Raw genomic sequence first — 25165 nt, 5'->3', positions numbered from 1 at the left:
TAGTACACTGGACACTAATAACTATCGGCCCATAGCACTGTTACCCACCCTTTCTAAAATATTCGAAAAATGTATGTGTAACCGAGTCTACAATTTTCTGGATAAATATGAGGTACTGGACGACAAACAATATGGCTTTAGAAAAAATCGGTCAACTGCCCTTGCCCTAACCAACTACACACAGGAGATCATGGAAACCGTAAATGACAAACGCCTGGCCGTGGGATTACTCTTAGATCTTACAAAAGCATATGATAAAGTTTCACACGAGATATTGCTAAATAAGCTATACGGGTCAGGAATTAGAGGCTTATAACTGGTTTAAATCTTACCTGGAAAAGCGAACGCAGCTTGTTCAGATAGAGTACCTAAATCCATCTAGCCATCAATTAGAATCGGTTCGGTCTGAAATTACAGAAATGAAAGGCTCAATCCCACAGGGTAGTGTTTTGGGCTGTCTTTTATTTCTGTTATATATAAATGACCTACCGAAAGAAATTGATGCCAAATGCACTTTATTCGCAGATGACGTCTCCCTCCTTTTTAATTTTGACAGAATCGAAAATTACAACGTAAAGCTAGCAGATACCTTAAATCATATTAATCAGTGGATGCGTGACCATAATCTCACAATAAACTCAAATAAAACCAAATTAATTCAATTTTATCCGTATCAAAGAACGCCATTACAACTAAAACTATCACTTAACGAAACAGACATTGAAGAAGTAGAACATTTCAAACTCTTAGGTATTACACTTGATAACCATATTAATTTTAAAACTCATATACTATGCACTAAAACCAAAATATCCCAGTTTCTGTATGGACTTTTTATGCTTCGCAAAACTACAAACTTAGCAACAGCTCTAACCGCCTACTATGCCTTCGCTAATTCATCGTTACGATATGGGATCTTAACATGGGGTAATAGTACAGATGCACACGACTTATTCGTGATGCAAAAAAAATGTGTTCGTGTATTAATAGGAATCCGAAATTTGGAAAGTTGCAAACCTCATTTTATTAAACTTGGCATACTCACTCTACCATCTATATATATTTATGAATTAGGCATATATGTAAGAAAAAACATTCATTTATTCCGAGAGCTACCAAATAAAAGACTAAAATATAAGCTTGAATTACCCGTCCCAAATTTAGAAATATACCGAAAAAGCCCTCATTATGCTGCAGCAGTCAAATATTACAATCACATCCCGAACTATATAAAGGCAGAAGAAAGAGACACGGCATACGCAAAAAAGTTGAAATCCTTCCTTACAGAAAAAGCGTACTACTCTGTCACAGAATTCCTTAATGATAGTTTTCTTAAGTAAATTAATATCAATAATTTGTATACATTTAATTTTAAGGCTTGTTTGTGTTCCTTAATAATTTGGTTGATACTTAGCTTAACCCTTTACCTACGGGCTATTGAATCGCTCCGTCACCGCCCAATACGGGCATGTTTTGGCGAGAGTCAGCGGTTAGGCATAATTTCACTTACTTGTAACTTTTGAAGTATTACAGCTACACACTTGAAACTTCACACACACAAGAAGTATAATGTGCTTAATCAATAAATAATCACTTGGAGTAATAATATTCACTATTTTTTCTGCTATCAAGCAATATACCAGTCACTAACAAATTGAAGATTTTTAAATTACTACTCGCGGATTTCACAAGTTTACGTTTAAGAACATTAGTTTATAATATACTTAACACAAATAAACACTTAAATAACGATAATTATGAAAATAATGCATAAATATCAATCACAAAAAACGTTGCACTAAAACAATTTGCCATAGTCTAATAAAACATGGTCTTCCATTCCCAGAGTGACACGGGCCTACGTCACAACAACATGGCCGCTATATATAGCGCTATCGCATATTATCATATAGCGCTGTCGCATGATGACGTAGGCCCGTGTCAGTTAGGTGACCTAGAAAAGACGGGAATGGAGTACCAGGCGGAGTATATTATTATACCATGCAATTTGCCACTTATGGAAAATAGTGATGTGCGTCTACCCACGCATTTGTCGATATATCGATAACCTAGTAAATGTAAAACTGAAATTTAACAAGTTATGATTGTGGTGAAATTATTATTAGGTACAATAGTACCTAATAATGATTTCATAACATGTTAAATTCCAATATTTTTACCAAAAACGGTAAAAAAACACTAAAAATAACACTCCAAACACTCCCACGCCGTACTCTCATATCGACAATAAGTCGATGAAATTTGAAAACAACACTGTTGTCCGCCATATATAATTCAATTATTAGCACCTCTGCAGTACGGGTGTCAACTCCAGTTGCCAGCAAAAAAGCGGTAATTTTAAAATTATGTTTATGTCAGAGCCATCTACCGAAATATTATGATATTTTTTTCTTTGTATCTATACTAATCACAGTGCATAATGTGACCGCTATTACCAAGCCACAAGGTCTCGTTTTGTTTTAAAAAAATGTTGAACACGACCACTACTTCGATCAACTATAGTTGACACCCGTACTGCAGCGGTGTTGCCTTACTGGCAACTCTGGTTGACACCCGTAGGTAAAGGGTTAAGAAAATGCTTGCAACACCCTTCTGGGGTCCATGAGAAACTTTTATACTTTTGTATTTTTTGTAACAACTGCTTACCATGGTGCAATAAACGATATTATGATTATGATTATGATCCGTTAACAAAAAAACCAACTTTGTAGTAATAAATGTCTTTATTTCGTAAATATATTTTCATTGAGATCTCTTAGTTTAAAGATAAAATTAAGTCTCTAATTTAGTTCTAAATGGTGTATCTATATTTAGATTTAGAATACTATGATACAATTAATTATTACTTCACTACTCATGCAAAGTCAGTCAGTTTTCTAAACTGAACTATTATAATTATAGAAGTAACTACAGCTCCAACCATCTGGAATAAAAACAGGAAAATTAATGAAGTCCTAACAATTTGAGGAGTTAACAATAGGTATACTTTAGTCTTTGAAAAATAAACGCACATGACAGAATTGACAGGACATTACGCCCCTTTGGAAAATAATGACCGAGGCGAAAGTAAATGAGAAATACTGATTCTATTTTTATGGAATAAAAGTACTTTCCGCAAAAAAGTGATAAAGTTTACCATATGTTTCGATTAAGTAGACTAACCGAGGCTACAAGAGGTCTCGCAATGCGGAACATGCCCATCGGTGCAATTGCAGCATCCTGAATCTGCACCTGCAGCAGGAGCGGCTCCAGGTGTGCCATGTTCATGTCCCAACGCCCCAGCTCGCCTGCCAACTTGCCAACTATGCGGCGGGTGCGTTGTTGCTAAAAATACAGTAAGAAATACATTATCCGTAAACACAAATGAGAAAAATATACAAATAAAAAAGGGGAAAGTGCACGAAATGGCCTCATTTCAGCATGACGGTGGCGACTTCCAGGGATTATCTTCTGATGAGACCATAAGGTCAAAAGAGAACAATAATCAGAGGAACATACTTCAGTGCCCAATGCCCATACGATATTAAATGGAATGAAATGAACCCTTTACGGTCGTTATGTGCACTGTTCAGTCAACCCGTTTATATGAAATAGTAAATATTACATGAAAATAACCATAAACTATTAATAGGAAAGGGGACGGCCGCTTCTCCATATAAAAACGTAGTCCTCATTTTCCTCTCTGGATATTGACATTATGGAAAATGTTTTTATATAATTGGAGGTATATTAACCATAGCTATACCCTATATATATGAATAGATTTTTTGATTAGGTAAAAATTACGAGCGAAAAACAGATTTCATTCACAAAATTTTAAATGCTACTAACTCTTATAATAATTTAAAATTCGAAAAAAAATCAATCGTAGGGGCATAGCTGTGGTTGATATACAATAAATTGTGTCAAAATATTTTCAATAATGTTAATGTCCAGAGAGGAAAAAGAGGACTACGTTTGTATGAAAAGGCGATATCACGCAGGTCCTCCACTTTCGTCTTTAAGAAATTTCTTAAAAATTAACCATTGCCGACATACATATTTCAATGCATATTTTCATTCCACTTTTGTCCACTTAGCTCTCGTTTTACCCATGTACATGAACCCGTCGCCAAATAACCGCTCCCATACAATGGAAGTTACGTTTAAATGACATTCTTAAATTACATGAAACTTGGCATCATCATTTATGTAAACTGTACTTATGAGAAAATAAAGCGAGTAAAAGTTTTGTATGTAAAACTTGTACTCCCTCTAATTTATTAGTTTTTTTTACGAGCCTATAAGGTGTCCCACTGCTGGGCAAAGGCCTCCCCCGGCTCCCCCCTAGACTTCCAATCCTCCCGATTAACTGCAGCATCCGTCCAGTTGCTGAGAAATGTGTTATTGTGGCAAAATAAAGTGATTGACAAAATGAAATATCAACATGTGTGTCGAGGTTACCTTAACTTTATCATAGATATTTATAACACTGTATAATAACATAGCAACCGTGAAGTACACAAGTTACACAACACGTTCGATATTGTCTTTGATATTTTGTTAGTTTTCTATTCTTTTGGCTCGGTATATTACAGTTTACGTTTTTATTTTTAAGTACACTAAATATAGTAATAAAGAAATTGTGTACCAGTTTGTAATTGGTTTGCGTTCTTAAAATTTGTCGGTAATTTACAGCAAGTCGAAGTTACACCTTTGAATTATTGATCTGTTACAGACTTATCGATAACAGATTTATCGATGTTTCATTTTCCCAAACACTCGTTTATGCCACATAAACTTCTATATCTGTACGGTTACCATCAGTTTGTCACTGACATAAACGCCGTCGAGAACGTAATTTACTTTTTATACATCCCGTTTGCACTAATATGCGAGTGCGAGCGAGATGTATAGAAAGTAAATTACGTTCTCGACGGCGTTTATGTCAGTGACAAACTGATGGTAAGCGTACTGATCACAATGATATGATAATAAGGGCTCACTTAGACGATGCGACATTTTGATCCGTTGGTTGAATTGGACGAATGGACGTAACCAACTAAAATCGCATGCGAGTTCGCGCGCCGTCTAAATCAGCCCTAATGGTACGGCATGGTATGTGATGTTACTTAATAAATAAATAAATAAATATTAAATATTATAGGACATTCTTACACAAATTGACCAAGTCCCACAGTAAGCTCAAGAAGGCTTGTGTTGTGGGTACTCAGACTACGATATATATAATATATAAATACTTAAATACATAGAAAACAACCATGACTCAGGAACAAGTATCTGTGTCATCACAAAAATAAATGTCCTTACTGGGATTCGAACCCAGGACCATCGGCTTCACAGGCAGGGTCACTACCCACTAGGCCAGACCGGTCGTCAAACTTAATGTTCATTTGTTTAAAAAACCGTTCGTTAATAAATTCATACCTGTTGATGTAGTCGATGACTTGGTTCGACAACTGACAGCAATTGGCAAAGGTGTAATAAGCTAAAAGTTGCCTGCCGCACCATGCCTTTCAAATCCTTGGAATCTTAGAAGTAAAATATTTCACCTCATTGAATTTAGATAAGGAAGAATAATGTGCATACATCGGGGATTTTATGCGGCAATGTTTTACACTAGCCAAAAAATAGGTGAAAAAAAAACCGATACTTTTATTTTAATATTTCTAAGCACATTTGGAGCTTATTGGTAATTATTTTACAATAAAACGAACTTATAAATACAATAATTCCCGCACCAAAACCCCGATGTACTTATGATTTTGATTATGTGACTAGGTACTTATTAAAGATATAAGAGGAAGAAGTAAGGTGAAAAAGGTAAGACTCAGTCTTGGCATGAGCCATCTGGAAACCCAATTTGTGGTAAGTAATCAAATGTTCTGTATCATTTAGATATTAACACTGGTTTACGTTTGGTTCAGAATTGATTTTTTGAAACATAAAATCATGTATAACCGATCTTATACCTTAAACGAGCAATTCTTGTACCTATATATATTTCGCGGATCTCGGAAACGGCTTTAACGATTTCGATGAAATTTGCTATAAGGGGGTTCTCGGGAGCAATAATCGATCTAGCTAGGTCTTATCTCTGGGAAAACGCGCATTTTTGAGTTTTTATATGTTTTCCGAGCAAAGCTCTGTCTCCCATATATCAGATATTATACGACATACGTAAACATATGATTGAGTAGGTAATAGACAATAAAAGTAACTTAGATATTAAAAGGATTCTGACTACCTAATTGATAACCTCCTCTTTTCTTTGAAGACGGATCAAAAGTAAAAAAATATGATGATTTTAATTCTGGATACTTGGTGGTTTAACTTTAAGAAAGGTAAGTAATTTTATTAGAGATAAATGATTAAAATGATACATACCAAGAGCTATCAGAAAATTGTAAGGAGTTAGAAGTGAGCGCCAAAATATCAGCGTGATCATAAGCATCAAAAAACTACCGCTGTCCTCGTCTACTTTCTGGACTATGTCACATATTTCTTCGTAGCAGTCACTCAGATGATAAATACTTGCTCTTGGATGCAAATTAGTAAGACCTGAGACTTATACAAAAAAGCATTCTATATCCTATTACAGTCAGCAGCAGAAGTTGCTAAGCGGGCGAGGTGTTCAAAATTACCTTGACGCGCTCTTGATCTCTTAACAATAAATTCGCGTCAAGATCATTTTGAACACCTCGCCCGCTTAGCAAATATTGCTGCTGACTGTGCTTAGATGAAGTATCTTCACAAAATTAGTGCAACTTGTCAGTGTGCACTGACAAGTATTGAAATTATTTAAGTATTAAACATAAGAATGAACACATTAACTATGCGAAAAAAGCTTGTTAGTATAATCTCTAGTTTTCAGTCCAGTACAGTAAATTATGTACCTATATCTACTGCTTGGGCCCATAGAGTTAATATAAATAAACAATAAAAAAAAAATATATATATAAGACATTTTTTTTACACGAATTGTCTAAGCCCCACGGTAAGCTCATGAAGGCTTGTGTTGTAGGTACTTAGACAACGATATATATAATATATAAATACTTATATACATAGAAAACAACCATGACTCAGGAACAAATATCTATGTATCATCACACAAATAAATGCCCTTACCGGGATTCAAACCCGGGACCATCGGCTTCACAGGCAGGGTAATATGTAATAAATGTTTCCGGTTCACTTGAACCTAAACTCAATTTACCCTATTGCACAGTACAACATAAGGTCAAAAACACATATTCTCATATAAACTTAAATTCAAAATAGCCTAACAACAAAATACCTAAGTCCCAAAACACCCTAAAAACAAAACGAACTTATCTTGATTATATACTACTCCCGCTTCACCTAATGTCATAAGAATCAAACTAATCCCAAAATAGACTAATCCTAAAATACACCATTCTCTAAAATAAAACAATCTTAAAACACGCTAGTATCAAAACACCCTATTTTTTTTAAAGCTAACTCCTAATTGTGCTAGGCAGCTGACTCAAATCGTCATGGGATACCGACTGTGAGGAGAGACAAGGAGAGCTACCTGATGGTTACTCTTACGGAATGTGCGAAAGAGCCCACAACATACTAAAGCTTCTAGAACCTGCAGGCCCAACCCTTCATCTACCAGCTGATATCCGTCATTAATGTAGAAGGTTCTATTTCTTTTATATTGTCCGAATTCCACTACCACTAGGGCATTTAGGGTTTTTTTGGGACTAGCTTGTTTTGAAGCTATTATATTTTGAAAATCGTGTAGAACATGAATCGTGTATTACGGGAATAGCTTCAATAGGTAGCTTGTTTGGTCCTTCTGCTTTTATGACAGTAGGCGATCGTGGTAATAGTATATAATAGAGATAAGTTCGTTTTGAATTTAGAGTTTTAGGGTGTTGGGACTTGGGTATTTTGGTGTTAGGCTATTTTGAATTTATGTTTATATGAGAATATGTGTTTTTGACCTTATGTTGTACTGTGCAGTAGGGTAAATTGAGTTTATGTTCAAGTGAACCGGAAACTAATAAATTAACATTAAATAGCGCTCAGAACTTTTTTTATGGCTTTTCCTGTTTACAGCTTCTTACAGTAGATAATAGATTCTCCAACTGGCTCAGCTTAAAAACTAAATACTAAACTGTATTACCTTCCAACGGGGATGTTTTCATGTTAACTCTATTGGTTGTCATGTTTTGCCTAATGTGTGATATATTAGTGACAGAAGATGCTGAAAAATAAAATATCCGATAAATAAATTCTAAAGCCATTCACAAATACAGTAGAATCCGCATATAATGACATCGAAGGGAAGTGTCATACTAAGCGGATGTCATATAAAGCATAGTTGATTAACTTCTCATTTTTGTTATTTTTTCCAAATTAGTCTCCAATTCCTTTGTGAGAGATGAGTTTTATTAGGTTGTACCAATTATCAACTTGTCACTGAGAATCAAAACTAAAACAAGTTACACGCCACGCACGCACCAAACATCCTCGCAGGGAAAGACGTGGGGACGGCCACGAAAACCAGCGAATGTGTCAGTATAACCGGACATAATATGACGAAAATAGGATTTATAGGTCATAGTAAGCGGTTTGTCACTATAAGCGAAGTCATCTTATCCGACTATGTCACAAAGGATTTTATATGAAAACCAAACTTCGCACAGTAATTAGGTCATAGTAAGCGGTTTGTCAGTATAAGCTGAGTCATAATAAACGGATGTGGAATCCGTGTGATGTGTACATAGTTTCTAAATTATCTATGCATTTTTTCGCTAATGTTATAATACGTATTTTCAAGTGGCGCCAGCGAAAACGCGAAAAGTAGTCAAGTGGCGCCGCGGATTTGCGCAAAAGCAGCCACGTGGCGGGGCCCTGGTGGGTGGTCAGCGCAAATTAAGAGAATTTCACAAAATCGTCGATTTAAGCTTTTCTATGTTTGAAAGTATACAGAGTGTCCCATAAGTGACACGTCACAGTGACACTGGAGGTAGACCAGGCCAAGAGGACCCAAACCAACTTAACATAACCCCATTAAAAGTGGCACGGTTTTCGAGTTATTGCTAAATTAAGGTTTTTCATGAATTTTGACCGTTTTTAACATTGTTAGTGCCAGTGTGCACTGGGAAAGGCCTCGAAGTTAATTTGTTTTACGTGTACGGCATCATGAATAGTTATTTAAGATAACAGAATAGGTATTTTATCGATAAACAATGTAAAATGCAAAAAAAGTACGGGTTTAATCTTGAATTAAATTCACGGCAAAACATTAATTTCGACTTTGACCACCTGTCGTGAAAAAAAATTACTAGAAAAGTAATCAGCAAATAACGTCAAACTATTAAGCATGTTATGCAGATTCAAAAATGGTATGACACATGTACCTTCCTGTAATAAAATAGGAATTATTATCTTCTTTCGAAAGCCTCATAAAAAATAAGTTAAAACTAGGAAATCAGGCAATCCGTTGCTACTTAGTAAAAATAACGATTTATGTTAAGATATCTAATTCTGGATACAGAAATAAAAAAACGCCTATTCAGTATTTGCCGAATGCCTAAAAGAAAGAGATGGAAAATTGTTATCTCCCTTTTAAAGGATATCATTGAGTTGATAAAGGTTTAAAGAAAATAAAATACTGCAGGTTGAAGTTTAATCAATTTATTAAAGTAATTTTATTTTACAATAGGTGCTCGAATTGTTCTCCGGCTCGTATGCACGCTTGGCACCGTCTTCTAAAACTTCAAGTTAATTTTCTTAAATAAATTTCGGATATGTTTCGTGCTGCCTCGAACATGCCGCCGTAGTTCCTCTTGGGACGTTTTGGCTTGGAGTAAAACTTATCTTGTAAGTATCCCCAATAAAAAAAATCACAGATCTCGTGCCTCTCACGACCTTCGGGTACATTGAAAATGAATTAAAATAAATCAGTTTTTCACATTTTTATTTCTTAAAAATTCTTAACAATTAAAATTATACGACACTCGAAAAGAAAAATAGTAAAGAAGTAACTACCCCGCATGCGCTCCTAAATGACACAAGAAAAATAGCAAAGAAATATACGTTGCACTAATATACGTTGTATAAGTGTACAAATTATTTTAGATAGTGGATTGTTTTTGCAATCGTTATATTCATTATGCTGTTTACGAATTAGATGTGTTTTAAGTGTCTATTGTATATTTAAGTGTTTAAGTACTGCGGAATGGAGTATCGAGACAAACCATTCTGGTTTAGCGATGCTTTTGGATCAAAATATTATGTAATTATGATTTATCTCTAATTAATAAAATAAATAAAATAAGTATAGATATAATAAAGAACAAAAAAACAGAGCCACACGGATGAATCAAAACTACCACTCCTAAAAGACACACTTAAACTTAGTTATACACCGTGTTTTTATTTAATTCCGTTAACTTCGGGGTATGGTTAAGTACGTTTAAGAGAACTAAATGGCATAGTTAATTTTCAAAAAAAAAACAATTCTTTGCCTTTTTTTTAATATTTAAGTTTTAAATGTGTTTTAGTAATTAAATGTAGCATGTAGCGTTGTTGTAACACGGGCATTACATTTAACTCAACCAAACAATTGAAATCTGTGACATATCAATGTCATATCGAACATCGATCGACCGAGATTGTACTTAAGTTTAGTAGCAAATGTATGAACTCATTCTAAACACTAATCAATATGTAAACCGGCCCTAAGGCAAGTGTACACGCTTGTAGAGGCCTTATAGGAAAAAAATAAATTATTGATTATCTCCGAAATGGAGTTAATTAGAATATCGGTGTCTTTGAGAAAGTTACTTGATTTGAGCTCAGGAATGCACTCTTGAAATTAACGGAAATAAAAAAAAACACGGTGTATTTTTATTCGAAATCACTTTGTTATTTATCGAAAAATCTTTACAATTAAAATTATACGATACTCAAAAAAAGGAAAGAAATATACTATGCACTTAAAGTGTACAAATTATTTGAGTTTAAACAATAGTTATTTGTACAACAAGAGATCAAAGTTTAACAATGTCAGTAATTATGTGCACTCACGAGTCACGAGCACACTTAGATATTAAACTATGTAAATAATTTTAGAAAGAAATAAAAGTTTTGGAAATTATTAAAAAAAAATCACCATTTATATTTATTTAAATAACATATCAAGCTTTATAACTATACAATAATCAACAAATTTCAATCATACTACTTGTATAGGTATCCCGCGCCGCGCACGCCTCCTGCGGTATCCTGACATTTCGCTACATAAAGGATAAGCCACAGCCTAGGTCGTAAGAGATAGAGAGGTCCGGTTTTTTTCAAAATGTACCCTAACTCAATACCCCTAGGGCTTTTTTTAATTTTTTTGATATCGCTTTTCTTTTTCGAGAAATTGTCGATTTAGTGCGAAAAGAACACCGAACATTTTTGAGATTTCCGAAAAGAGTTTCTGACTTTTTCAAAATATTTTTTCACCATATTGTAGCCCTTGTTAAGACGAATCTTTTGAGACCTAGACCAGCCATTCTCTAAGTGTGTTCCGCGGAACCCTAGGGTTCCGCGACACCCCTGCAGGGGTTCCGCAAGAATTTAGAACACTATGCTTTAGTCGCCTCGAAAAATTTTACTATGCAAAAAACACACTTCTAAAAACTATTGTTTTATTGTAGGGTTCCATCAAGTATTTCGCTTTCCAAAAGGGTTCCGTCAAAAAAAAAAGATTGAGAACCGCTGACCTAGACCATTCATGTAGCCCTAAAACTCACGAGACCAGGGCGATCTCTCACTCTGGCTGAAATTGGAGGGCTATACTCATTTTCAATGTTAAAAATCTAATGGGTTTAGGTCCGGGGAACGTTAGGCCATGCCACTGGTCGGCCGATCCATCTTCTTGGAGCTGGAACCACAGCAAGATGGCTGCCCAGAACACTACGCTCGCGATGTCCGCGACCACCCGACACAGAAATTCCCAGATGGATCAGCCGATTGCCGACCAGTAGCATGGCCGCCGCGTTACCCAGAGCTAAACCCATTGGATTTTTTTCATTGGGGCTTGTTAAAATGCTTAAAGATAAAGTTGTCTCCAAGCCAATAAGATCCCAAGAGGAACTACGGCGGCGTATGTTCGAGGCAGCACGAAACATAGTTGAAGTTTTAGAAGATGGTGCCAAGCGTGCATACGAGCCGGGGAAAAACAATTCGAGCACCTATTGTAAAATAAAATTACTTTAATAAATTGATTAAACTTCAACCTGCAGTATTTTATTTTTTTGAACCTTTATCAACTCAATGATATCCTTAAAAAGGGAGATAACAATTTTCCATCTCTTTCTTTTAGGCATTCGGCAAATACTGAATAGGCGTTTTTTTATTTCTGTATCCAGAATTAGATATCTTAACATAAATCGTTATTTTTACTAAGTAGCAACGGATTGCTGATTTCCTAGTTTTCACTTATTTTTTATGAGGCTTTCGAAAGATGATAATAATTCCAATTTTTATACAGGAAGGTACATGTGTCATACCATTTTTGAATCTGCATAACATGTTCAATAGCTTGACGTTATTTGCTCATTACTTTTCTAGTATTTTTTTCACGACAGGTGGTCAAATTCGAAATTAATGTTTTGCCGTGAATTTAATTCAAGATTAAACCCGTACTTTTTTGCATTTTACGTTGTTTATCGATAAAATACCTATTTTGTTATCTTAAATAACTATTCATGATGCCGTACATATGAAAAAAATTAACTTCGTGACCTTTCCGAGTGCACACTAGCACTAACAATGTCTAAAACGGTCAAAATTCATGAAAAGCCTTAATTTGGCAATAAATCGAAAACCGTGCCACTTTTACTGGGGTCATGTTAAGTTGGTTTGGGTTCTCTTGGCCTGGTCTACCTCCAGTGTCACTGTGACGTGTCACTTATGGGACACCCTGTATATTAAATCACATGTCGTTAGAATCAGCGTTAAATACGCTATTTGAACATAGCAATTCAATTATTATAATGTATATACATTTGGCCAGACCTAACCAAACTCCGGACGAATGACAGTTTTTCAGTGTCCTTGTTAAAAATGTAAAACCAACCATACACCATAAAACAAATTTATGATTGGAGGTAATTGCTATTTAATTATTAGCGTAAGACATTTGTTTTTAAGATTAAATCATTAAAAGGGACCCAACATACAATTTATTTTACAAAATAACCTCTTCAAAATCAAGACTGAACTCGGACTAGGCGGTCGCTCCCGAATGAATGGTCCTCACCAACATATGTATTTATTACCAAGTGTTTTTGTGTTTCTCACGGCATGCTATCCTTGCTCACTCGCTACCTAATTTGAGGCGCTAGAAGAGCGTAACTATACTTAAATGCGTTCAATTTCACCTCTAAATACGGCAACACCTCATTAACCACTCACTGGTGGCCGACAGTTTACTGGTTTTCGCATAGACCGAGTCGTGGGCCGCCAGTTTACCGGTTTTTGATCCGACCATTCACTGGTTGGCCGCCACTTGAAGGGTTAATGCATTCACTACCAACGTTTTTGTAGCGTTACGCTCGTAGCCGATCCCAGCGTTTTCCCGCTACCTAAAGGAAAGCGACTACGAACGGAACCGGCTCGGCGGGTTCCCGGCACTCAATGTGTTCATTAGGCTTCGAAATATACAGGCTGACCTTAGCCATTGGACAAACCCTGAAATCCCACGTAGGGTTACTTCTCAGAAATGCTCTAACGGTAATGTTTTTTAAATTAGAACAAAAGATAAAAAAAAAATCAAACAAAAGTTATTTCCAATAATCGTCAACAAAAAGAAACATACTGTATTAATCATTGGCAGTGCTTTTGTCAATTTGTTTCAAAATGTGCGCCAATGATGACATTTGTCAAAAATCTGAATCTTATGTCATAAATAAAAAAGATAATCAAAACGGTCGAAGAAGGTTTCATACTATTTATCACCTCAGGAGCTACTAACACATACAGGTTGCTCCAAAGTAAAAAAATCGTAATTTGTTAATTTCTTCGTAGGTAACTGCTACACCGATTGTTTTCATCAAACAAGTGTCAAAAGTGACGCTTTTGTTTGAAGAAACGTCAATTTTGACACTAGTTTGACACTGACATATCCGATCCATATCGTTTCAATATCTAGTATTTGACGTATCTCATTGTTCGAATACGGCTGATTGACGGTGTTAAAATGGTTGTTAGTTTTATATTACACTTACATTCAAGCCACGATTGAAGTTCATCGTTGAGCTTACTGAGCGTGAGCTTTATTTCATAAATAATTAAACACCATTGCAAAAGTTGCAAAGCGAGAACAAAATGTTGATACCAGATGACAGACCCCATAGCACTTAATATCGCTGAAAGAACAAATACGCCAGTGATTATTTACCCTTTTCCAGAGCGCACCAATATACACGGTTTTACCAAATAAATCCAAATACATATATTCTAATTAGTAGGTTGAGTAAGGTCATTTAGCATGCACTCTAGTCTCAGGCGATGCCGCTTGGCACGATTGTTCCTTATATCAAACAAAGTTGATCTAGCCCGGTAGCCGGGAGATCGTACCATGCAGACCCCCCAAAAAGGGGGGGTGAAAGGGTTGGCTCCCCAGGTCCAATATATGCTATATTCCTTCCTAGTCTTAGCAACTAGGGCAAGTTATGTATCATTTTCGTATAATTTAGGGACGGGGAATTCATTTTCGAAATAATTATTATACCTTTCCATACAAAGAAAATATTTTTGTACAAAAAATGAAAGTGTTATGTAATTTTTTGGGACAATTTTGGATGTTACAATCATAGTGTCGCGATTTGCACTAAATAAAAAATTGGACGATGTAGCCCATGTATTCTTTATTCTGAAAAATATCACTTTATAGTAGGCATTCATACATTTATTCGTAATAAAAAATAACTTATAGCGCGTGGCGGTAACGATTTCCATACAAATGGAACTATGCCCAAAGTCAAAGATTTAAAAAGTTTACTAAAGCACTGAATTTGGCATTTTTATTCTGAAAAATATCACTTTATAGTAGGCATTCATACATTTTTTCGTAATAAAACCCTTTTGCCCTTGTTTGGTACAAATTTGTTGTTTTTATTTTTCTTCCATACAAATTTTCTCTTCCCCCCCATTCCCCCCCCCCCCCCTAAGGGATGATTTTATAAAATTTTTATTTTATTTTAAACTTAAACCTATCGCATTTAATTGATGTTGAAAATTTCAGCTTCATATCTTTATGATGTCTGGAAGTAAGCAGAGTTTTGTTAGATATTATAATGTATGGGATATTATGAAATAAAATGTCTTTAGCTCAAACACATGTAGATCCTAAACTACTGAACATTTTAACCTGAAAGTTTGAACATCGATTAATTACAAAAGGTATAAGTTAGTTATAAAAACAAAATTAAAAATATCTACCCTTAAGGGGGGAAATGGGAGGGAGATAGTTTGTATGGAATAAAAATAAAAACAACAAATTTGTACCAAAAAAGGGCAAAAACGCATGGAAAAATCATTAGAACATTATATTTAAAGTTTTAAAATGCCAAATTCAGTGCTTTAGTAAACTTTTTAAATCTTTGACTTTGGGCATAGTTCCATTTGTATGGAAATCGTTACCGCCACGCGCTATAAGTTATTTTTTATTACGAATAAATGTATGAATGCCTACTATAAAGTGATATTTTTCAGAATAAAGAATACATGGGCTACATCGTCCAATTTTTTATTTAGTGCAAATCGCGACACTATGATTGTAACATCCAAAATTGTCCCAAAAAATTACATAACACTTTCATTTTTTGTACAAAAATATTTTCTTTGTATGGAAAGGTATAATAATTATTTCGAAAATGAATTCCCCGTCCCTAAATTATACGAAAATGATATATAACTTGCCCTAGTTGCTAGGACTAGGAAGGAATATAGCATAGATTGGACCTGGGGAGCCGACCTTTTCCCCCCCCCCCCATTTTGGGGGGTCTGCATGGTACGATCTCCCGGCTAGCGGGCCAGATCAACTTTGTTTGACCTAAGGAACAATCGTGCCAAGCGGCATCGCCTGAGACTAAAGTGCATGCTGTTCCATACATTTGTGTTCCTTACTCAACCTACTATAATTAATTCAGTTATCAAATTCATTTAGCAACATTGCCCTGTCCCATCTGAGTCACACCATCAATGCTGCTGGTTCGGCTGCGGAGTGTATACGGCCAAGCAGAAGCATATTTTATAAAGTACTCTGCCTTGGAACCTACGTATGATTTCATACCAGTTGCGATGATTTCATACCAGTTGCGGAGGAGACTGCGGTATCTTGGGGTGCGGAGGCTAAAGAGTTTACCTATATTGTGTGAATTGGGTCGGCGACTATGAGAAAGGGCTTGCGATCATCGCTCCGGATCGTATCTGGTCCAACAGATCTCCTTGGCAATTCAACGGGGCAACGCTGCCATTGTCATGGGGACTTTTGGGCCGGCTACGGTCCGGGTTAGGGACTTGGCCTGGTTAAATTTACTGTTTAAGATTGACAAAGCTTGTTGCGGATTATATCATTTGTTAGCAGGTAAACGAGGACGTGGAGCTGATTTGTTTTTGTAAGCACTTGACGAAGCTTGCGTTGCTGATCACGATCTATGAATGGACTTGTTTTTTATTTTTAATTCACCCATTTAACTACGATGTCATTTATTAAGAATTATAACATTTAAGTAAATATTATAAATTAATCAATTCAGCTTTGAAGATTCATTTGAGGACAAGTCACAATTGCCGAAAGTTCAATCTAATTTGTACCTTAAAGCTGATTATTAAGACGAAACGGGAGCTGAGCTAAAAGTCAATTTTGAGATTTCAAGCTGAATATACCCGTCGCTCTGACGGGGCGTGAGAGAGTTGTGTGTGTAATGCACGCACACAGATGCGTACGCTTGCACCCGCGCGCGCCTCATTGCCGACAATTTGCAATGTTATTTTTCGTGCGTTACTGCCACGAGGCGTTCACTTATTACTTACTGTGTTGCGATTGAATTTTTTGACCCGGCTTACGTTTACGGAACTCGATAATCTTTCTACTACTGTGACTTGGCTTTGTTTACTTGACTTTGCTGATCAGCTTATTGTTTTGGACTGCGTGAGTTGTGGTTACCTATTGGACCGCACGCAATTCATCTACCTTTATTCAAGTAATTAAGCGTAATTAGCCGAAACCTTTATAAGAGTGTAATTCATAAGAAGTACATAAGATATAATTTATGTACTGGTTTGCTGTTAGCTTTTAATTGTATCACTTTACATATATGTTACTCAAATAACTAACACGGTTACACTGTTGTAAGAACATTATTTTTCAGGTAGGCCTTATTATACCTACTATAGGCCTTATTACCTCCTAGTACCTTAGTAGTAGTAGTACTACTACGGAAATTGATTCAAAGACTCAAGACTGACTTAAGTGGCAGTAGGGTGTAGGGTTTTTTCTAGGCTTAATGAGTTCGCTGAAGCTTATTTTTTATACTTAGCGCACAGAACCACCAGTTTAACAGTATCAGCTCTAACCACATGTCACCATTTTGTCCTTTACGTAACAAACTCAGGGGCCCAGAATATCCGATGTACCTATCAAATTAAGGTTCTGTACCAAATAAGGCCCGGTTATTATAATTCGTTATTTTTTAGCATTAGAAAGAAGGTAAACAATCATGACGTGTCTTTTTATTAATAACTAGACGGGCCCGCAGCTCCGCTCGCGTAAATGAAATAAAGAGTTCGTCTTATGTTTAGTTAAATACCGACATTATTATGTATTCAACCCTGCCATGGTTTAAAACTGTGATAGGGATTTCTTATTTGTAGCCGTTATTTGGATAACTCAATTCGCAAATTTGTCAAAAAATGATGTGATTTGATAAAAGGCAAGATTGTATTTTTTCATCTACACGTCTTCTTCTTCTTCTTCTTCTTCTGATGAAGAAGATGAAGAAGATCTACACGTATTTATTTCACTCGGGCGTCTCCCATTTTGTTGTCCCAAGTACCTGCGCTCTCTTCACGGCACGATCCTCTCCCATTCTCTCTAAGTGTCTGAGCCACCACTGAATTTACCCGCTTTTGTCTCTCAATATTTCGCCACTATATCGGACCACATCCTTATTTCTATGGCAGCAAAATTATATTACGATATTTGGCCGACTGCTGACTGTACATTTGCTTATTTTTATCAGGTCGCTCAATAACATCTGAACATGCACTTTAATCTACCTACATAACACATTGCCATTCTTAGCCCGTTCCCCGGACGAATGGCAATGTTTGCCGAAGCCGTGAAAGTCAATCTAAATAATATAACTCAAAAATAAATTTAAAACAACAAAATACAAATTGATAATAATAATATAGTAATTACTTTGATTGATAAGAATGATAAGTCATATATGACATAAATCACTCGTATGGGCTCTATAGATTAAGGTTGAGGTTGGCAGCACTTTTTATTTTACTTCGTGTAAAAAAGCACAGAAATACCTGTATACCAACATGACAAACATAATTTAGTTTACTTTAACTTACGGATTATTTGGTCTAATCTGTAGCACCGCCAAACGAAAGCAACCGAGAGTTGCCGAGAAATGGCCGATGAAGATTGTTATGAAAATTTATTTTCCTTATTGTAAATTAAATACGCAACGGAAGCGATAGTTTTTATGGTCTAGTTCTATTCCCATATGTAGATAATTGATTTGAACAGGTTTTTCTTATCATACGTGCGTCGTATTCGAGAAACGTGTCAAAAACTTTTTTAGAAATTTGTAAGGCGCCATCTCGCTTCTTCCCTCGTTTTTTATCCCGTTCTGGTTTTTCAATTTTATATATATGATTATTGAAAAACGCTTTCAAAAATTAGTTTATATTACTTATGAAAGCAAAAGAATATAAAAAAGTATATGATTAATACATACATACATACATACATACAATCACGCCTATTTCCCGGAGGGGTAGGCAGAGACCACGGATTTCCACTTGCTACGATCCTGACATACCACTTTCGCTTCCTTCACATTCATAACATTCCTCATACACGCTCGCCGGTTTAGGGTGCTCTTGCTCATTAATATGATTAATATGATATATAATTCTAACATATTTGCTATGACTTATTTTTCAATGGTAATTTTTAGGGTTCCGTACCCAAAGGGTAAAACGGGACCCTATTACTAAAACTTCGCTGTCCGTCCGTCCGTCCGTCCGTCTGTCACCAGGCTGTATCTCACGAACCGTGATAGCTAGACAGTTGAAATTTTCACAGATGATGTATTTCTGTTGCCACTATAACAACAAATACTAAAAACAGAATAAAATAAAGATTTAAATGGGGCTCCCATACAACAAACGTGATTTTTGACCAAAGTTAAGCAACGTCGGGAGTGGTCAGTACTTGGATGGGTGACCGTTTTTTTTTTTGCTTTTTTTTTTTGTTTTTTTTTTGTATGGTACGGAACCCTTCGTGCGCGAGTCCGACTCGCACTTGCCCGATTTTTAATAAGACATGTCAAAATCTGTTACCTTAATGCAAAAAAAAACGAACTTTAAGCGTGCTAACTTTCAAAATTTCATTTTTTATAAGATAGTATAAGTAGATGGGCAAAAATTTTGCGTCCATGTCCACCAGTGAGTAAGTGATTGAGATACCTAAACATTTAACTTTATAATGTAAAATGATATAATTTACTAACCTACTCGTTTAATTTCAGGTAGGTTGAATAAGGAACCAAGTAACCATGGGGAGGAGCAGTATTTACTAACATTTTCTTTTTGGGTCTTCAGAGTGTATCGTTTCCTTTTTTTTGCACATATTACACTTAAATATATATTCTCTGTGTAAACCCTTACGTCTTTCAATGACAAAGGCAAGATCAGCAAATGTACAATTTGTATGATCGTGCCTGATATTTGAGATCACAGAAAATAAATATTTTAAATCCACTATTCTGCGACCTTCTAAAATTTTGTTTTATCATGATTCATGATCAAAAAGCTCGGATTCAATAGTCATATCAAACGTCGATTATGCAGTTGATGATGAGCTTGCATTTTCTACCATTGGTGCTGCAAATGCATCAACCGGTGGCGATAAACTTTGCCCTCTTGTAAAACAAATTACTATTGTGATTGTGTCCAGCAAAAGGCCAAAATTCGGTTTACTTTCCTGTTTAAAATATTACTAATTTATTCATATTTCAGATTAGGTACATAGGTAACTGTCTGAATGTTACAATGCCAGCTGGCAAATTCTATCACATTTGTTTGTTTGGTAGTCATGGTAACATTCACTTACATTGATATCCTTATTAAGATCTGTATCTTATTATCCAGACCTTAAAATATTGCCACCGTTGCCCTTTAAAAAAATACTGTTTAAATAATTGGCTACTCAAACAATGCTTCTATAGTATAAATAATGACTACACAAAAATGGGTAGTATTGTATATAATGCACGAAATAAGGCCCGATTCTTAAGCGGGTTTAAATTTTGAGGCCATGTCCGCTAATACTATAGACAAAATATCAAGTTTAATAAACACAAAAAAAAAAAATTGGTTGAAATTCTATTCGCGCGTATGTGGTTATGTGGGTTGCAATCCGTTTGTACTATACCGGCCCTTAGTATTATTTCAGACTATTTTTTTTAATTTTAGGTTTTTTGGCTTACGGTGTAATTCATCCTTCACCGAATTATTGGTAATTATTAAAATCATAGCTTCGGTGAAATGCCATGCAATGTATAGACATAGTAGCCACGGCTCTAGTCGTCTACTTTTTGTCACATTAGTGCATTTGAAGCTTTTATTCATCTGGAAAGAAAAACAAAAAAATCGAGTTAAGAGTCATACGAACCCGCCGCCAAAACGACGCTCCCATACAATAGAATATCACATTACGTATGTACAATAGAATAGTCACATTTCTTTTTATGATTTAGTAATTGCATGCTATCGATATCGATATAACGTATATTAAATTAATTACTAGTAGGTACTGGTACAGTCACCTGCAATAATATGTTACTCTTCGAAGGCCGCAAAAATATGTGACACGCTCTTATGGGTCTACAAATAAGATCGTGTCAGATATTTTTGCGGCCTTCATTGTGTAACATGTTACTTATTGCAGGTGACTGTACAAATGTAGTGCATAATCGTTTACCATTGTATTTTCACGTACGAACATATCATGCTATTTAAGCTGAGAGCATTTAATAACTGGAGTCGTCTTTAAGAGCTTACCCCTCTGCCGAAAACCTTGCACAATTATGCAAACTTTTGTATGGACTGACCTTTATCTGACATGGCTATTTGTACGCTATGTACAAAATAGCCATACATTCGACCTACCCCTCCCCCGCAAAAATCGGCAGACTGTTTTGTACAGAAAATGACAGGCAAGGCGTGTCCAGTTACTAACTGCTCTAAGTACCTATTTTAGTCAGACTCAGTACTAGGGTAATTCGCTAGTAACTGGCCAGTTTTAGTAACTGGCCGCTCTAAACTAATAAAAAAATCGGGCAAGTGCGAGTCGGACTCGCGCACGAAGGGTTCCGTACCATATAAAAAAAAAAACAAAAAAAAAAGCAAAAAAAAAAAACGGTCACCCATCCAAGTACTGACCACTCCCGACGTTGCTTAACTTTGGTCAAAAATCACGTTTGTTGTATGGGAGCCCCATTTAAATCTTTATTTTATTCTGTTTTTAGTATTTGTTGTTATAGCGGCAACAGAAATACATCATCTGTGAAAATTTCAACTGTCTAGCTATCACGGTTCGTGAGATACAGCCTGGTGACAGACGGACGGACGGACGGACAGCGAAGTCTTAGTAATAGGGTCCCGTTTTACCCTTTGGGTACGGAACCCTAAAAATGAATTTTATTCACCTATAAACAGAATTCATTTTAGTATAAAGTTTCAATAACTGGCCAGCTTTCAATAACTGGCCACCTTCACCACCACCACCACTAAAACTGGCCAGTTACTGGCTAATTACCCTGTAAAGTACTGAGGTAGACTGAATTAGTATGACCAGAAGCAGTATGAGTAGAAAATACGATGGTTGTGGGGTGGTGATTATGGACTACATATGTACGTATTTATATACCCCTGAAAAACTTATATCTAAAATAAATAACATTACCTTATGTATTTGTCGGAACAGCGTAATAAGTCGCATAAGTTTTCCTGTTGAATAAAACATTGCGAGACCATAGGCCCACATAGGGATAATTACGATACAGCAAATACTTATACCAGTACTAATGATTGCCTGATTGTTCATCCCAATATATCGATGAATTAAAGTTGGTATCAGTACGATATCTGTAAAAGTTTAAAGTTTTTCATCAAAATGTAATCAATCTATTTTTGACGGCTTTAAACATTAGTATAGTTTCAGAAGAAAATAACGGAACCCTTATAGGATTACTTTGTTGTCAGTCCGTTTGTCCGTCTGTCCGTCCGTCTGTCTCTCGAGACCCTTTATACCTATAATGTGGTATGCACTGTCACAAAAACACTTACTTCACAAAGTACACTTACTACATAAAAAGAGAAATAGCCGTTGGAACTTGACTAGTCCAGGATAAATTTTAACCACGGCCCAGCGACCATAAGCTCGGCGCAGACGCACCGGTGCCAAAAATGTCAGTTGTAATAAACGTAGCACTATCCCAAACATGCCTGGTATTACGTATTCTGTAATTTTAGGATGCACAATAGGTACCATCACGCTCCGCGATTGTTGCGCCATTTAGGGTCTTAGCTAAATTGGTTGTTCCATACTTACGCTATAGAATTTCGAATTTAGCAAGAACCCTAAATGGCATAACAATCCAGTGTGGTGACTGTACATAAATATATAATGTTACTGAACAGGAATTAAGTTTGTTCCAACACTGGTCATAAATTCTGTCACAAAGATTTTTATTGATAAAAAAAGTTATGGGTACAGATCTAATATACTTACTTTATCTTTGGTACAGATTCCTTATTATTATTAAGTATTTATGCATATCGTTTAAAAGCTTATTTAATGGCGAATAATTTACAATTATAATTTAACGTAATCTGCAGCCGTAATTCTAGGTAATATTCGGAAAATGGCATACAGTAACACGTCAAAAAATACGCTACTTGGTGATTTTTATCACTATTTATTAATTTTGATAATACTTGTGTCGTCCCTCCTCTACAATATATGTATGAAATACTAATTGCTGGGTTCACATATACATATGGACGGCATGAATATATATAATTTACACATTTATATCATTAGAATGGAAAGATGAGTCGACCAACTTTATTCCACTCTACTCAATTGTGTGAATACTGATAAAATGAGGTCTTGCCTCTCTCATGTGGCTATGCCACTCACATACATGAATCAGTTTTACCTGGTGCCCTTCCATGTCCTTTAGCTCTGTGTGGTAGCTAATCCACATTCACTGCATGAGGAATTCTCATGCTGCTAAATGGCTATGCACCTCAAGTTGGGCATCGGTCGACTTGCTCCGGTCTAGACAGGGGCAGATCCCTGGTGACTCTTATCAGATTTGCACATTAGTCACTTAGCCGGACGGGGGGGCTATGCCCCCCCGGAGACCTCCACCTTCCCCATAGTCTCGCCACGGTTGCTCCAACTTAGTCGACCGTGCCCGTGTGTTTCCGGACACACCTCAAATGCATGTCCAATTTCCTTGACTACCAAGTGTGCTGTGCACTGCAAGATTGGACTACTACTAACGGAAAGAACGATATGCTATAACCGTCTCCTCATCTTTCCATCCTATGATGCATGTTTAGGTCGACATAACAATATGGCAAAGCAAACACTCACCTGATGTGTTTTTGATGGGGCCTTGGGCCTCCTAGAAGCTCATGGCTCCTAACTTTCTTACTACCACGATCTCTGCTCACAACTTTTGCCTCGTGTTCGTGACACTACTTTCCCGCCATCTTTTACATCATACCAACAAGCAAAAGTTAGTCAAAACGAATGGTGTTACCACACAACAAAATATAGATTGACAGTACTAATGTTGATACATACCGACTTTTACATGGCGAATCGCGCAGTGCGCGACACTCCCCCAAACAAAGGGAGTCTTATTGCAGTAGTGTGAGCAGGTGACGCGTCCACTCCAGGATTTTCTCTCTGGCTCGAATAGCAGCGTCTCTCTTAGTTCTAGTTTCCGGTAGCATACTGTCAGGGTTGGAAGTAACTTCCTCAGAAGCAACTACCTCGTCACGATTCTCAGGTACTGGATTGGTTTGTGGTGGCTGTATGCTCTCACTTCCACTTGGGGCAGCATCCAGGTCCAAATATTCAATCGGCGTGTCCAGAGGTGGTGCAGTTTGTTCCTCCTCTGTCGCTCCAGGTTGTGGAGAGTCAGTTGCTTCAGTCTCCAGCGGGTAGAGATGACCTACAGATCGAGTCATCATGGAGTCTCCAACCTTAACCTTAGCGACCCTATGTTTGCCATCTGCACTCTTTATAAGCTCCGCTACCTTCCCGACTTTCCATAACTCTCGGTTTTTAATATCTGATTTTATTTGAACGATGTCCCCCAGTTTAGGATCGCAATCAGACACAATTCTAGGTTGTTTAGGAGAGTTTTGGTATCTTTCCCTCAGACTCGTCAGGTACTGTGCTAAGAATATCTTCTTAAATTCTTCCAGGATTATCAGACCCTTTTTCCAGCTTTCTATTAGGTTAACTTGAAGTTTGGAACTGTCCACCGTACATACACTGTTCGTTGCCGGGGTCAAAGTTAAACACTTCCCAAGACTTAGGAAATCGGCTGGTCTTAATATGTGGATCACTTCGGTTCCAATTTTAGTAAGCGGTCTTGAGTTGACCACAGCTTCTACCTCTTTCAGCACGGTTAACAGCTTGCTGTCTCCAAGAAGGTGCTTTTCGAGAGTGCGCTTTAGAGAATGCTTCACTACACCTATTAGTCGTTCATAGAATCCACCATGCCACGGAGCCAGCTGAGGTATAAACCTCCATTCAATTCCTCTTTCAATGCAA

At 36.4% G+C, this 25165-nt stretch overlaps 1 protein-coding gene across 1 annotated transcript in view; it reads right to left on the bottom strand.

Moving 5' to 3' along the window:
- Positions 1–315: 315 nt before the first annotated feature.
- The window catches only part of LOC134793731 (uncharacterized), a 109668-nt gene continuing 84818 nt past the window's right edge, over positions 316–25165 (bottom strand). Inside the window, exon 2 of the transcript XR_010144575.1 lies at positions 316–327. The gene's annotated coding sequence lies outside the window, so the exon portion shown is untranslated. The remainder of the gene's footprint in view (positions 328–25165) is intronic.

Source organism: Cydia splendana, chromosome 9 (assembly GCF_910591565.1).
Source record: "Cydia splendana chromosome 9, ilCydSple1.2, whole genome shotgun sequence".
Classification (NCBI taxonomy): Eukaryota; Metazoa; Arthropoda; class Insecta; order Lepidoptera; family Tortricidae; genus Cydia; species Cydia splendana.
This window is presented reverse-complemented; position numbering and strand designations above follow the sequence as displayed.